Source organism: Pipra filicauda, unplaced genomic scaffold (genome assembly GCF_003945595.2).
Source record: "Pipra filicauda isolate LSUMZ 115617 unplaced genomic scaffold, ASM394559v2 scaffold758_size108050_pilon, whole genome shotgun sequence".
NCBI classification, from domain to species: domain Eukaryota; kingdom Metazoa; phylum Chordata; class Aves; order Passeriformes; family Pipridae; genus Pipra; species Pipra filicauda.
In genome coordinates, this window is record NW_024104929.1 from 34439 (window position 1) to 50104 (window position 15666).

At 54.8% G+C, this 15666-nt stretch overlaps 1 pseudogene; it reads left to right on the plus strand.

Annotated features, from left to right (window-relative positions):
* Positions 1 to 11813: 11813 nt before the first annotated feature.
* On the plus strand, positions 11814 to 13374 carry LOC113996381 (annotated as a pseudogene).
* The last annotated feature ends 2292 nt before the right edge of the window (positions 13375 to 15666 follow it).

Consider the following 15666-nt stretch of genomic DNA (forward strand, 5'->3'; position numbering starts at 1 on the left):
TTCTTCCCCTGGGGACTGAAAGTGTCCCCTCCCCCAGACTGGGGCCTGGAATTCCAACCACATTCCTGACCTTGGGTTTCACAGTTACCCATCAGTTTGGGGGAGGGAAAAAGAAAAAAAGGTGAAGAGATTACAGCAGCAAGTAACCTGGGGCTAAGTGTACCTTCATTTTCTCAAGCTGTTCTGGAGAAATAAATAAAATTGTACTATGGGGGGGAAAAAGTTCAAGCCAGGTATCAGTTTACTGAATTTTACCGAGGAATACAGAAGAAGAACATGCCTGCAAACACACATCTGCACTAACTTATCAAACTGCACAGTGCAAAATCTCACCCCAAGGAGTCTGTACAAAACAGTGGGAATGGAATCAGAGAGGGGAAGGAAAAAATCCTCAGCAGTGCCTGTCCCTGTCAAGGGAAAATACCTTAGTGTTAAAAGCATGAAATAAATCCTAAAGTGTCATCAACTATGTGATTTTCTCTTTATTCGCAATCACTAATTAAAGAAACATAACTCAGATGTGACCTCATTCTGTGCTCCTGTGAGATTAACATTAGAACAAGATTGTCACTGTCTATTTGTCTCTAGTGCTCCTCACTGGCAGGCACTTGGTGCACCCCTGGATATCCTGCTAATGAGGTAAAAAACTAACCCTTCTAAAGTTCCAGATTTTCCTCACCTGTTTGTACACAGTTGGACAACCTGGACCAAGTTATTACTTGAAATCCATCTGCTGGATTTAGCATTAATTACTCCTTGTTTTGATCTGAGGGAAAAAGGCTCACACAACACAATCTCTGAATGCTCCTTTGAACTTACCCACAGTGTGTTCACAAAGACACAGAGCAAGGCTTTTAGCTTTTGCTGCTCCCCTCAGTTCCAGCATACAAAGAAATGTCTCTGTGAAATAACAGCAATTGCCTTTCCATGTTACTGAACTACCTTCAGTTTATCTGGTCTCAAACAAATACTCCATATTTTCTCCTTGTTTTATTTTCAAGGGCATGGGTCTGGGTATTTAGATGACTGCCTTCACTGGTAGAGGATAGAAACCCTTCACATTGCTATAAATGAATATTATTCTCTTGAAAAAACACCTTTTCCAAAGCCTCTGACAAAAAGAAAGGGAAAAAACCCAGACAGAAAAAGGGAGCCACAGGCACATTGCCTGTCACCCACCAAAAAAGGTCTCCTCCCTAAAGATAATTCAGGCACACCCTTCAATATGGATCTCTCACTATCACCCCAGGCTCTTTTTTTGTGGAAGTTTCTGTAAGGAAATTTAAATGCATCACTGTCTCAGACAGCCAAGGATAAGATGAGTGAGGGAATTCAGTTGCTCTCTTTAATTAATGCAGGATTATTTCCCTTTCCTTTGGTGAAGCTAATAATATGACTGGTGGAATGTCAGTAACAATTAAATCATAAACTAGTGCAGCACCAAAGGGAAAATTTACTTTAGTTATGGATTATTGCCAGCAGAAATCTTGAAGATCTTATCCATATTTACACTGATAAAATATCACATGTACTTCCTGGGATACTGCAAGCTTTCTACAGTCCTTGTGGCATGTCTTTACAGAGCAAGAGTGAACATTTTGAGATGACACATTAATAAATGAGGTGCAGTTCTATTGTTTTTTGAATGTTAAGCACCACATCCTAAACGCAGGAAAATGTTCAAGGTCAATGTCCTATTTTAGACCTTTTCAGCAACTGTGATATTGTGATAATCACACTTAAAATATTCCTCTAGAAAGAGTAAATTAGCCCTTTTCACTAGAAGGATTCTTATGATCAAAAGCAAATCTGAAAGAGAACAAAGTCAGATTTCTTTGTTTGTTTGTTGGTTGGTTTTATTTCAGCAATGCAATAAATTGCTGTCCCTAACTGGGATGGCCTTTTCTACCCAAGAATTAAAAAGAAAACCCCAAAGTTCACTTGATTCTGCACTTATATTACTTTTGGGGTTTTGGGGTTTTTTTTGAGGCCTCACTTATGTAAAAATACCTTCCTTAAAATGCATTTATGCTTTCTGTAAGAACCAAACCATTCCAGCTGACATACCATTCTATCCCCAATACTGCAGGGAAATGTAATATCCCACTAAAGCAGAAGGGAAAGAAGACAACTGAGCATCAGCAGCTATTCCTAAGCAAGATCAGGGGTTTAGCTCCATCTAACTGAGGGATGAGATGTGTCCCTCAGTGGGTCTCTTCCCACTCCCCCACCAGCCCTTCTACCCGACTGCAAGCTCAAAGTTCTAAAAAGAGAAGAAGAAGCTGGAGCGTCAATATTTGCCCAGTGCAAACCCCAATAATCTTTGCTGGGAGCTGACAGGAATTGCTGTTCCACTGCCCTGGGATATCCTGGCTTGAGGCGAGAGCGCAGCCCCGCCCAGAGCCCCCAACCCCTCTGAGAGCTTTTGTAGCGTCTGTTTGTCCATGTCCCTGTGGCAGAGGCTCCCCGACATCTGCCCTGGAGCTGGTCCAGCTGCTGGACCAAACAAGGCATTGTCCAGCCTGCCTTCCCCCAGCCCCGACCGCCCCAGCCCATCTTCCATCGCTCTGCTTCCTTTTCCTGCCCCTGCTCCCCCTCCACTCCCTTCCCTCTGCCATTTTTATTAGGAATGTTCTTGCTGTTCTCACTGTCCCAGCATAAGCTGATCCCCAGGGGAGCCTGTGGAATGTAACCCCTCAAGCACTAAATTCCTTCCCCTGTGCCAAAGACACGGGTTTGTTGTTGCTGCCCCTCCCGCCGAGCACCAGCTCCATCTCCTGCTCCTGCCCAGGGGCTTTGCAGAAATCCAGGGCTGGGTGTGGATTGAAGGCTGTGGCAAGGGACAGGATAAAGTGGCTTCACTTCCACCCTTGGTGTCTCAGTGTTTGTGATCTGGGAAATTCTCAGGAACCTGGAACAATGGTAGATTATCTGTTGTGGCAGGATATGTACCTGGAGATTGTTTTGATCTGAGTATAAATCTTCCTTGAAAGTACAACTGATAGAAAATAATGTAAAAAAAAAAACAAGGAAAAAATAAAAAGAGAAAAAGAAAAAAAAGAGAAAAAAGAAAGAAAAAAACAGGACAAAAATGAGAAAAAAAAGAACAAAGAAAAAAGAGAACAAAGAAAAAAGAGAAAAAAAGGAGAAAGGAGAAAAAAGAAAAAGAAAAAAGAAAAGAGGAGAAAAAAGGAAGAAGAAAGAAAAAAGAAACAAAAGAAAGAAAGAAAGAAAAGGGAGAAAATAAAAGAAAACAGAAAAACTAAAAAGTCTGATCCTCCCCGCCGCAAAGACTACAACTCCCAACATGCACCGCGCGAAGCGGAGGCGTAAAGGGGGCGGGCAGGGGCCGTGGCCGCGCGCTGATTGGCTGTGGCGTGGTTTTCCAAGGTCGATACCCCACAGAGCGAGCGCCATTTTGTCCGCGTGGGAACGAGAGAGGAGGGGGCGGTGGGCGCTGCGCTGAGCTGTGAGTGCTGCCGGGGGGGCGGCGAGAGCGGGTCTCTGGGGATCCCCTCGGGGGCTGCGGGGAGCGCGGCTGTGGGTGGAAGTGCTGAAGATCTCGTGGAGGCTTAGCGGAGGAGTTCGGGGGTTCCCGAGGAGATTTTGAGGGGTCCCTGAAGGGACTCAGGGGGAAGGTTGAAGGTACCTGAAGGGGTTTGGGGGTCTCTGAGGGGGTTTTGGTTTCTGAGGAGGTTTGGGGGGATCCCAGGTGGGCTTTGGGGGTCTCTGAGGAGGTTTGGGGGTCCTGGGGGGCTTTGCGGGAACTTTTTAGGCAGTTTTGGGGTCTCTAGGGGGTTTAAGGTGTCCCAAAGGGTTTTGAGGGTCCCTGAGGGGTCCCTGAATGGGCTTGAGGGGTCCCAGGTGGGTTTTGCGGGTCACTGAGAGGGTTTGGGGGATGCTGGGGAGGGATGAGGTCTCTGAGGGCATTTGAGAGGATCTTGAGGAGGTTTCAATGGGTCTAGGGGGGGATTTCAGAGGTGTTGAGGGGATTTTGAGGGGTCCCCTAAAGCCCAACAGTAGGGTTCATGGCGTCTCCAAGCCCCAAGGGGTCCTAGGGATGCGCCCCAAAATCCGGGGGGGGAGATGTACCACATCCGGGTAAGGGAATCCCAGTGCCCCAGTATATCCCAATGTACTCCCAGTGATCCCCTCATTAACCACCCAGTGTGTCCCAGTGACCTCCCACTGCCCCCCCTATGGCCCACTGATCCTGCAGTGAGCACCCAGTAACCCCCAGTATGGCCCAGTAACCTGCCAGTGTCTCCTCGTGTGTCCTGGTAATCCCCCAGTAACTCCCCAGTTCTCTGCCAGTGACCCCCAGTGTGCCCCAGTTCACCTCCAGTCGCTCCCAGTGCCCTCCCAGTGTCCCTCAGTTCCCCCCCAGTCCTTCCCAGTGCCCTCTGGTTCCCCCCAGTGTGTCCCAGTATCCCCCAGTTATCACCCAAAGACCCCCGACTGTCCCCAATGTGTCCCCAGATGCCCTTGGCCTTTCTGTGAGTGTGGTGGGGGCGTTTTTGTGGTCAGAGGGTCCGGGGGGGCTTCTGGGGTGAGATGGAGGGTTGGGGACATCAGGGATGGGTTTGGGGACAATGGGGACAGTGGGGTGGGGTTTGGGGACACTGGAATTGGGGATGTCAAGGGGAGAGTTGGGGCCATGGGGAGGTCCTGGGGACATGGGAGACACCAGAGGAGTCTTGGGGTGTCAAGGGGGGAACTGGGGACACCAAGAGGGTCTTGGGGACACCAGGGGGGTCTCAGGACTCACCTGTTCATGGAGCTGCCCCACCCCTCCCCCCCCCAAGCCCCATTAACCCCCCCAAATGTCCCCTAACCTCCATTTTTCCTTAACTTGCTTCCACACACAGATCCCTTTGATACCCCAATGCCCCCAAAACCCATTTTAACATCTCAAATGCTCCCAAAGACCCCCAAACCCCCTCAAATCCCCATCTACCCCCTCCCAGATCTCTTCAAATCTCTCCCAGCCCCCCCTTCAAATCCCTTCCAACCCCCCTCCCCCAAAGAGGGATCACAGTCGACTGTACTGGGAGGGCACTGGGGGGGCTCAGGTGTCTCAGGACAACGAGGCCCAGCTCCAAGAGAGATCCGGGCAGCAGTAAGGAGGTACTGGTCTGAACTGGTCTATATTGGTTTGTCCTGGTCTGTCCTGGTCTGTACCCCCAATCCCCAAAGCCACTTCTCAGGTCCCTCAGGACCCTCCTGCACCCCAAAGCCCCCCAGACCCCCCCAGGCCCCTGACTTGGTCCTGCTGCCCCTTGAGCATCTGCAGCTGCTGCAGAACCAGGCATTTCATCAGCAAATGTGCAGGTGACCCCAAGCTGGGGGTGTGTTGATGTGCTGGAAGGCAGGAGGGCTCTGCAGAGGGACCTGGCCCAGCTGGATCCATGGGCTGATTGCAAGGGGATGAGGTTCCAGCAGGCCAAGGGCCGGGTCCTGCCCTTTGGGCACAAGAAGCCCCGTCAGCCCCCCGGGCTGGGGCCAGAGTGTCTGGAGAGCAGGCAGGCAGAAAGGGAGCTGGGAGTGGGGATGGACAGGAAGCTGAAGAGGAGGCAGAGTGTGGCCAGTGTGATGTTAGAAAAGCAGAATAGGTTCTGGGATGATTCTAGAAAGAGAAAGAAGCCCAGAGGCCAGTGCAAGCAGGCAGCCCTCAGCTTGCACATCATCTCCCCTCCCTACAGGTTCATGTCCTTGAGCCCAGGCCCTGAGGTGAGGCTGAGAAGTGGTGTGGAGGTGAGCCCAGAGCTGTGGAGTAGTTGGAGTGCAGGTTTAGAGCAGCTTTATCACCTCAAATGTGCAGAGGAAGCTGCTGCTCCTGCAGGGACCTGCCCACAGCCCGGATTGAGTTACCCCTGGAACATCCCTGTGTGTCATGTGTGTGTCACAGCCCCCTCATGGCCCCCCCGCTCACCTGGGGACACACATGTGTCATGTGTGTGTCATGTGTGTGTCACAGCCCCCCCACGGCCCCACTGCTCACTTGGGGACAACACGTGTGTGTCACGAGGGTCACGTGCCAGGGGAACTCTTGGGGGTCTCCCGGGGGTCTCTCTCCCTGGGGTCTCTCTCACACAGGGGTCTGTCAGGGGTCTCTCCGGGGATCTCACCCTCACAGGGATCTCTCCCGGAGGTCTCCTGAAGGTCCTTCACACAGGGGGGTCTCTCAGGGGTCTCTCTCCCGGGGGTCTCTCTCACACAGGGGTCTCACACAGGGGTCTCTCAGGGGTCTCTCCCGGGGGTCTGTCAGGAGACTCTCCCGGGGGTCTCACCCTCACAGGGATCTCTCCCAGGGGTCTCCTGGGGGTCTCTCTCACACAAGAGGTCTCTCAGGGGTCTCTCCATGGGGGTCTCACCCTCGCAGGCACTGATCATCTGCAGCACCATCTCGGCCGCCCCCCGTGTGTGCAACCGGGCCTGCTGGGACAGCAGCTTCTGCTTCTCCATCTCCTTCTCCTGGGGGGCACAGGGGTCGGGGGGGTCAGGGGTTGGGGGTCAGGGGTCACAGAGGGGTCACAGGGGGAAGTTCAGCAAGTTCTGCTTCTCCTTCTGCTGGGGGGGCACAGGGGTCAGGAGGGGTCAGGAGGGGTCAGGGGGTGTCAGGGGTTGGGGGTTGAGGGGTCACAGGGGGAGGTTCAGCAGCTTCTGCTTCTCCATCTCCTTCTCCTGGGGGGGCACGGGGGTGTCAGGGGGGTCACAAGGGAGGTTTTGGGGTCCCCCCCTCACCTTGAACGAGTCCTCGGCCTCTTCCTCTTCCTTCCCCTCTTCCTCCTTCTCTTCCTCCTCCCCTTCCCCCGTGTGACAGCTGGGGGGGGGGAATTTAAAGGGGGGCTCCCCAAATTAGCCCCCCCAACCAGCCTTTTGGGGGGGCCCCTAAATCTCTGGGGATGCCCAAAATAACCATGGAAACCCCCCAATCCCTGGGGACCCCCGAAGTTCCTGTCCCCCACCCACAGTCCCCTCATCTTTGAGACCCCCACCCTTGGGAACCCCCCCCAGTCCCTGGGGACCCCCCCAATCACTGGCCCCCCCCCAACTTCTGGGGAACCCTCCAGTCTCTGGATCCTTCCCAAAATATCTCTGGGGACCCCCCACCTCCAGGGACCCCCAAAACCCCTGGGAACCCCCTCCCCAATCTCCAGGTCCCCCCTCCAAATTCTGGGGACCCTCCCCCCCCAGTCCCAATATCACCTCGCCTGAATTCCCGGGGATCTCCCAACGCCCAGGGCCCCCCTCAAACCCCTCAACCCCATTTTTGGGGGTCCCACCTTGGCCATGATGCCAGCATAGGCCGTGTACAGGTGATTCTGCTCCAGCTGCCTGTGGGATTTGGGGGGGGCACAGGTTGGGGGGGCAGGGACCCCCCACAGCCCCCCAGGAGGGGCCCCAGGGGTGGGGGTTAACCCCAGCACACACCCGAGGGGGATTCTGGGGTCTCCACCCAGGTTTTGGGTGTCCCATCCCCCCCAGTGGCATTTTGTGGGATTTGGGGCTTCAGGGTCCCCCTGGTGGGTTTTGGGGCCTGATGTATTTTGGGGTCCCTCTGGTGTGTTTTGGGGTTTGGGGTCCCTCCATGATTTGGGCTCCACAGGGTGTATTTTGGGGTCCCCGGGTTCTGTTTTGGGGTGATCTGGGTGCATTTTGGGTCCCTCTGCTCGGTCAGGGCTCATCCTGCTGAAGTGCAGGATGAGCTGCTGTGTTTGGGTGTGTTTTGGGGGGTGATCCCTAGGGTGTGTTTTGAGTGTGTTTTGGGGTCCCTGGGGTGTGTTTCGAGGTGATTTGGGTCCCTCTGCTTGGTCAGGGCCATCCTGCTGAAGTGCAGGATGAGCTGCTTGTGTGGCTGTGGGTGTGTGTGGGTGTGTTTGGCTGTGTCTGAGTGGCTGTGGGTGTGTGTGGGCTGTCTTAGTCAATGCTCTCCAAAGGAGTGTGAAATTGCACTCTCAGTCCCAGCTGGGAAGAAAAATTCCCCTGCTTCCACATGTCCTGAGCACTCCAGACTGGAGTTCCTGTAGCTTTTTCCTTCTTTGTTGGGAATTCAATGGACAGAGGAAAACACAGAAGTGTCCCCAGAGCAGAGAGAAGCTCTGGGGCCACAGCACCTGCTCCCCCCTCTTCTCATCCCTTCAGGACATGAAGAAATGGCCCTGTTTCCCCTCAATGTACTCTGCAAATCCTCCTGGAAAGCATGGGCATAAAATCCCATTTGCCAGCCAGATCCACTCTGGGCTGCCTAAAGTGGCTGTAAAAGCATCTTGCCTGGGGCCAAGTGCCCCTTCCACACTTGCTTTAGCTGTGGAAAAAAGCAGGGAAAGCTGTTTTTTGTGTGGGCACCCTTCCTGTCTCAGTGTTTGTGATCTTGGGAATCCTCTCGAACCGGGAACAATGGCAGATTATCTGCTGTTGTGAGATATGTAGGTGGAGATTGTTTTGATCTGTGTTTAAATCTTCCTTGAAAATACAACTGATAGAAAACAATGTAAAAAAAAAAGGAAAAAGAAAAAAAAAGAGAAAAAGGCAATACGAAATAAGAAAAAGGAGAAAAAAGAGAAAAAAAGAAAGAAAAAATAGGAAAAAATTAGACAAATAATAAAAATAAAAGAAAAAAGAGAAAAAAGAAAAAGAGAAAGAAAAAAGGGAAAAAAAGGAAGCAGAAAGAAAAAAGGAAAGGAAAAAAAGAAAGAGAAAAGAGAGGAAAAAAAGACAGAAAAACAATAAAACCAAAAAATTATTATCTCCACACCGCTCACGCGCAAAGGGCCGCTGTGATCAGCCAAGGACTACAACTCCCGTGGTGCCCGGCGCCCCGCGCAGGCGCAGCGGCGGGTGTACGGAGGCGTGGCCGCGCGCTGATTGGCTGCGGCGGTGTTCTCTGAAGGCGGTGCGCGCGCAGAGCGGGAATCGGTGATGGCGGCGGGGCCTTTGTCTGTGTGAGCTGGCGGGGGGTGCGGGAGAGCGGGGTCTGGGGATCCCCTCGGGGGCTGCGGGGAGCGCGGCTGTGGGTGGAAAGGCTGGAGGGCTCGGGAGGGTTTAGCCGAGGGGTTCGGGGGTTCCCGAGGGTCAGAGCGCAGGGCCTTGGAACCGTCTCGGGGGCCGCGGGGCCCGGGAGGCCTCCCAAGAACCCGGATGTTCGATTCGATTGCCGAGAAAGTCCCTCGGAAAAAAAAATCAGAACCACCCAACGAAAAAAAGAACCCTAAAAAAAGGAAAAGTGAGAAAAAGGTGAAGGAAAAACTGGAAGGGTCAGGATGATTTTATTGCTTTGCTTCAGTTTTTCCTTGGTCTCCTCCTTCTCAGATTTTCTGCTCTCTTCCTTTACAGAAGCTCTTTTGCTGTTCTGTGGTTTTGGGGTCCGTGGGGGGTCCCTGAGGAGGTTTGGGGGGGTCTCTGAAGGGGTTTAGTGTCAGGAGGGGACTTAAGGGGGGGAGTTGACAGTCCCTGAATGGGTTTAGGAATCCCTGAGGGAGTTTTGGAGTCTCTGAGGGAATTGGGAGGTCCTGGGGGGCTTTGGGGGGAGTCTTTGAAGCAGTTTTGTGGATTTCTAGTGGGATTTCGGGAGTCCCATATGGTTTTGAGGGTCCCTGAAAGGAGTCCCAGGTGGGTTTTGCAGGTCACTGGGAGGGTTTAGGGGGTCCTGGGGGTGGCTGAGGTCTCTGAGGGGATTTGTGGGGTCCTTGAGGAGGTTTGGATGGGTCCAGAGGTGGATTTCTGAGGGGATTTCGGGGGTTTTGAGGGGATTTTAAGGAGTCTCTGTGTCGGCAGACCAACCCCAGGGAAAGGGAATCCAATGCCTGTCCCGAACCCCAGAGACCCCCAAAACTCAGCACACAGAAACCCCACAGGGAGGGGGTCCCGAGGGTCCCCTAAAGCCCAGCAATGGGGTTCAGGGGATCTTCCAGGCCCCAAGGGAGGGGTCCTGGATGTGCCCCCCAAAATGCGGAGAGGAGATGTACCACATCTGGGTAAGGGGATCCCAGTGCCCCCAATATATTCCAGTGACCTCCCAGTGACCCTTAGTACAACCAAGGAACTCCCTCAGTGACCAGCCAGTGTGTCCCAGTGACCTCCCACTGCCCCTCAGTCTGGCCCAGTGATGCTCTAGTGAGCACCCAGTAACCCCCAGTATGGCCCAGTAACCTGCCAGTGTCCCCCCGTGTGTCCTGGTAATCCCGCAATAACCCCCCAGTCCCTCCCAGTGCCCTCCCAGTGTCCCTCAGTACCCTCCCAGTCCCTCCCAGTGCCCCCTGGTTCCCCCCAGTGTGTCCCAGTATCCCCCAGTAATCTCCCAGTGCCCCCCAAAGCCCCCCAACTGTCCCCAACATGTCCCCAGATGCCCTTGGCCTTTCTGTGAGCGGGAGGGGGGGTCGTTTTTGGTCAGAGGGTCCAGGGGGGGCTCCTGGGATGAGATGGAGGGTTGGAGACATCAGGTGTGGTGTTAGCAAAGCAGGCTGAGTTCTGGGCTGGTTGTAGAAGGAGAAAGAAGCCCAGAGGGCAGTGCAAGCAGGCAGCCCTGAGCTTGCACCTGATGTCCCCTCCCTGCAGGTTCCTGTCCTTGAGCCCAGGCCCTGAGGTGAGGCTGAGAAGTGGCGGGAGGTGAGCCCAGAGCTGTCCCTGAGGTGAGGCTGAGAATAAGTGCAAGGCAGAGGTGCTGCTGAGGAAGGAGAGCCCTGTGGTGGGGAAGAGACAGAAGCTGTGAATGCCCATCCCCGAGCAGGTGCTGTGTCCATCCCCTGTGTGCCAGGTGAGCTGGGGCTTTGCTGCAGAGCTGCGGGCGCTGATTTGAGCGTCTCCAAGTGCTGAGATGGTGGGCACCCAGGAACACAAACTGTGCCTGGCCACGGAGCCTGCAAGGAGGAGCAGAGACAGCGGTGGCAGTGTGGGGGGCCAGGTTGTCCCTGTGCCTTCCCCTGCAGGCCCTGGCTGTCCCTGCTGGGCCCCTGTCCATCCCCATCAGGTCCCTGCCCGTCCCCCCGGGCTGAGCTCCCCCCAGGAAGTGCCGTGGAGCTGAAGCTGCTGCCATCCCCCCCTGCAGCCGCTGCCCCAGCCAAGGGAGCAGCAAAGGCAGGGCCAGGAGCAGAGGCAGCAGCAGGGGAGCCCTGGGGGGGCCGGGAAGCTCTTGTGTGGGTCAGGAAAGAGGCGCTGGGCACGAGGCCTGAATCTTGGTGGTTTGTTTTTTTTTCTGGGCTGAATCTTGGTGTTTTGGAGGTTTCTATGGACACAGGATGCCCGGTGAGTTCTAGAGATGGACTTGGGCAGGAGGAACCCCCAAGCCAATGTGCTCAGCCCTTGTTTTCCCCCCATCAGGATTTGTCCTTCCCAAAGCTTGGGCGGATGGAGGAGGAGGCTGCGAGGAAGAGGAAGATGCCTTGGTCCCCCCAGGCAGGTGAGGAGGAAGTCAGTGTCCCTTTGGGCGGGTGTTGTGCTGGCTCTGTCAGCCGAGCATGGCCCCGGCTGCAGGACAACCCCGCTGGCGCCGCCGTCCTGCCGGGGCCGGAGTTGGGGGGATGTCCTTGGCCTTCCCTGTGGGCCGGAGGCAAATCCCCTGCCTGTCCTTCTTGCTTCCTGCCCCAGGCCCCGAGGTGAGGAGGGAGAGCCCGGAGGACAAATCCCCCCGTGAGACCCTGGTGGGAGAGGCCGTTTTGAAGGGCTCCCCGGCGCAGGAAGGCAGCGGGGAGGAAAAGGTCCGGAGATCCCCCCGCAGGAGGGGCTCCAAAGCCATCCCAGGGTGCTCTGAGGAGGAAAGAGCCAGCCTGTGCTGGGAAGGCGGCTGGAGCTTGAGGGGGAGCTCTGAGCTGGTGGTACCTGAGCAGCCTCCCAGCAGGGAGAAACCCTTCAAATGCTTGGAATGTGGGAAGACCTTCAGCAGGAGCACCACTCTCCTCTCTCACCAGCACATCCACACTGGGGAACGGCCCTACATGTGTAGGGAATGTGAGAAGACCTTCAGTCGGAGCTCTCACCTTCTTACCCACCAGCGCATCCACACTGGGGAACGGCCCTACACGTGTAGGGAATGTGGGAAGAATTTCAGGGACTGCTCCAGCCTGATCCAACACCAGCGCATCCACACTGGGGAACGGCCCTACACGTGTGGGGAATGTGGGAAGAGCTTCAGGCAGAGGTTCCACCTCCGCACCCACCAGCTCATCCACACTGGGGAACGGCCCTACAAGTGCTTGCAATGTGGGAAGGGGTTTCAGACCAGTGGGAGTCTCCTCCTGCACCAGCGGACGCACACGGATGAGAGGCCCTTCCGCTGCACTGACTGCGGGAAGGGCTTCAAGCTCAACTCCCAACTCCGCACCCACCAGCGCATCCACAGTGGGGAACGATCGTACAAGTGTTTGCAATGTGGGAAGAGGTTTCAGACCAGCTCACATCTCCTCACACATGAGCGGACACACACGGATGAGAGGCCCTTCCGCTGCACCGACTGCGGGAAGGGCTTCAAGCACAACTCCACCCTCGTCAGGCACCGGCGCATCCACACTGGAGAGAGGCCCTACAAGTGTGGGGAGTGTGGGAAGAGCTTCACCTGGAGCTCTGCCTTGACCAAACACCAACGGACCCACCGGTAAGGGAAGCCCTACCAGTGCCCCGACTGCGGGAAGAGCTTCGGCCGCTGCTTCCACCCCGAATGAAGCCCCTGATGGTGAGGCAACCCCTGGAGTCCAGTGACTGTCAGTCCATCCCATTCGACCACAAAGGGCCAGTCCCCTTTCCCAGGGAGAGGTTCTGCCAACAGAACCCTTCTTGGGGGGTGTGTGGAGATTCCTGCCTTGGCTGGGGACCCCCCAAGGTCACTCCTGGAGTCTGAGAACAGAGATCTCCCCCAGAGCGTTGGTCTGGGGGAGTTCCATCCATCTCTAATTAAGAATTATTGCTTTTGTGCCAGCTTTAGTAGAATGGCTTCAACAGTTGCTTTAGTCTAGAGCACTGTCCTGTCTTATCCTGTACTCCTGGTAATTTTAGTGTTTGTATTGTGCAGTAAATAATTCTGATGAAGATCTTTTGTCTGATCATTTGTAACCCCAAATAAATTAATTTCAATCAATAGATCTGATTTGCCATCATTAAAACCTGGGGGACCAAAGTGTTGCAGTCACACCTCTCTAATTCCTCTAAACTGAAACTGTTGGAATAACCCAAGGCTGAGATTGGATCCAGCAGCTCCCAGCACCCCACAGAAATTGGAAGCTCAGGGGGGCCAGCCCCCTTTGCCAACCTGCCTGTGCCCAAAGACCCCCATGGGACCGTCAGACCCGCCAGACCACCCCCCCTTTTTTACCCTTCTCCCTAATCCTTCCACTTTTCCATTGTTCCCTGAATCCCCAATTTCCCCCCCCCCCAACAGTTTAGGGGTCCCAACCACCACTTTTTGCCCCCTCTCCTGTGGGTGCTGAAGGAGAAAATGAGGCTGCACACACAGAGTTCCATTTCAGGACTTGTCCTCCCATCTTTCCAGCGTCCCCCTTTCATTGGGGTTCCTTTGGAAACAGCGCCTGGGCTTTGTCTTTTAGTCCACCAGAATTCCCACATGGCCCCAAGGCAGTGCCCTGATCCCACACATTCCCCTCCCCTCATGTGCTGGCTGTGTTCAGCCACCAGAGAAAAACACAGGCTGCCATGCAGAGCATTCCAAGTGGTTTCCACTTTGGCAAACAGCCCTCTCTGGATGGAAAACACCAGTCAAGGCCAAAACACTCCTTTTGGATCCTGATTAACTGAATGCAGCTGCTGCTGCCTTAACTTGTTCCCACAGAAATTCTCAGGGTTCCTTTGCTTCCAGGAGGCCCCACATGTCCCAATGGCCCCTGGATTCCATGAGCTTCCACAGTCTCCAAAGGTTCCTTTAGTTCCATGAGGCCCTGCAGTCCCCAAATGCCCTTTGGATTCTCAGAGATTTCCCATTGTCCCAGGGTCCCTTGTGCTTCAGAAGGAGCTGCAGTGGGACAGTGGCCCCTTGGTTCCGTGAGCTCTGCAGTGTTCCAGGAATCCTTGGGTTCCAGGAGAGCCTGCAGTTTCACAAGGAGCACTTGAATGCAGGAGGTTCTGCAGGGTCCCAATGGCCCCTGGATTCTGGGAGGTTCAGAAATATCTCCGGGCTCCCTTGGTTCCAGGAGGACACACATGTCAGCAGGAACCCTTGGTTCCAGGAGGTTTGACAGTGTCCCAGAATTCCTTTGATTTCATGAGGCCCTGGATTGTCCCAATGGACTCCTGATTCCATCAGCCCCCTCAATGTCCCAATGGTCCCTTGGTTCCATGAGTTTCTGCAGCATCCCAGGGTTCCTTTTGTTCCATGGGGAGCTGCAGTGTCACAATGGGCCCTGAATTCCAGGAGTTTTCCCAGGGTGACAGTGCTGCCTTGATTCCATGAGATTGCCCAGTGTCCCAGGGCTCCTTTGGCTCCAGAAGGCCCTGAGGTTCCACCATGTCCTTGCTGGAACATGCGTGGCTGTAATGCTGCCCCACCTGCAGAGCTGCCTCCAGCTCTGGGCTCCAGCACAGGAAGGACATGGACCTGTTGGAGCGAGTCCAGAGGGGAGCAGCAAGAGGATCAGAGGGATGGAGCAGCTCTGCTGTGAGGAAAGGCTGAGAGAATTGGGATTGTTGAGGCTGGAGAAGAGAAGGCTTTGGAGTGACCTAATTGTGGCCTTGCAGTGCCTGAAGGGAGCCAACAGGAAAGATGGAGAGAGACTTTGGACAAGGGCCTGGAGTGACAGGACAAGGGGCAGTGGCTTCACACGGATAGAGGGAAGAGTTCCAGGAGGCAGTAGGAAGGAAATCTTGAATCTGAGGGTGCTGAGATGCTCTTTAAGGCCCCCCAAGCCAAAGCATTCCATGATTGTGGGACTGGTGGGTGAGGTGGTGGTTGGAGCCGTCTGGGGCACAGGGACCCAAAATGAGGGAGTTTTCCATTGTGGGAGAAGGAAGGAGGGGGCAGCAGAACTGACCCCTTGGACACCTGGCAGGCAGGCTTTGGCTGGAAGCTGGTGATGGGGAGCTGAGTGAAGCCCCCACAATGCAGGAGGAAATGGTCAGTGACCTGCTCTGCCAATGAGACCCCCCCAAGTGCCTGGGCCCACATGGGATGCAGCCAAGAGTCCTGAGGGAGCTGGAGAAAGAGCTGGCCAAGCCACTCTCACTCATTCCCCAGCAGTGCTGCACAACTGCACAAGTCCCAGCTGACTGGCAACAAGTAAATGGGATGTCCATCCCCAGGAAGGGCCAAAAGGAACATCTGGGCAACTCCTGGCCTGTCCCATTGACCTCAGGACCAGGGAAGTCCATGCAGCAGATCCTCCTCAGTGCCATCCCATGGCACGGGCAGGACAACCAGGGGATCAGGCCCAGCCAGCGTGGGGTTGGGAAAGGCAGGTCCTGCCTGACCAACCTCATCTCCTTCTCTGATAAAGGACCCGCTCAGCAGCTGAGGGAAAGGCTGGGGATGTGTTTCTGTGGAATTCCAGAAGGCCTTTGGCACCATCTCCCCCAGCATCTCCTGCACAAACTGGCTGCTCATGGCTTGCCCGGGGAACTGTTTGCTGGGTGACAAAGTGGCTGAAGGCCCAGGGAGTAGTGGGGAATGGAAGGAAATCCAGGTGGGGCCGGTCACTAGTGGGGTTCCCAAGGGCTCAGGGTTGGGGC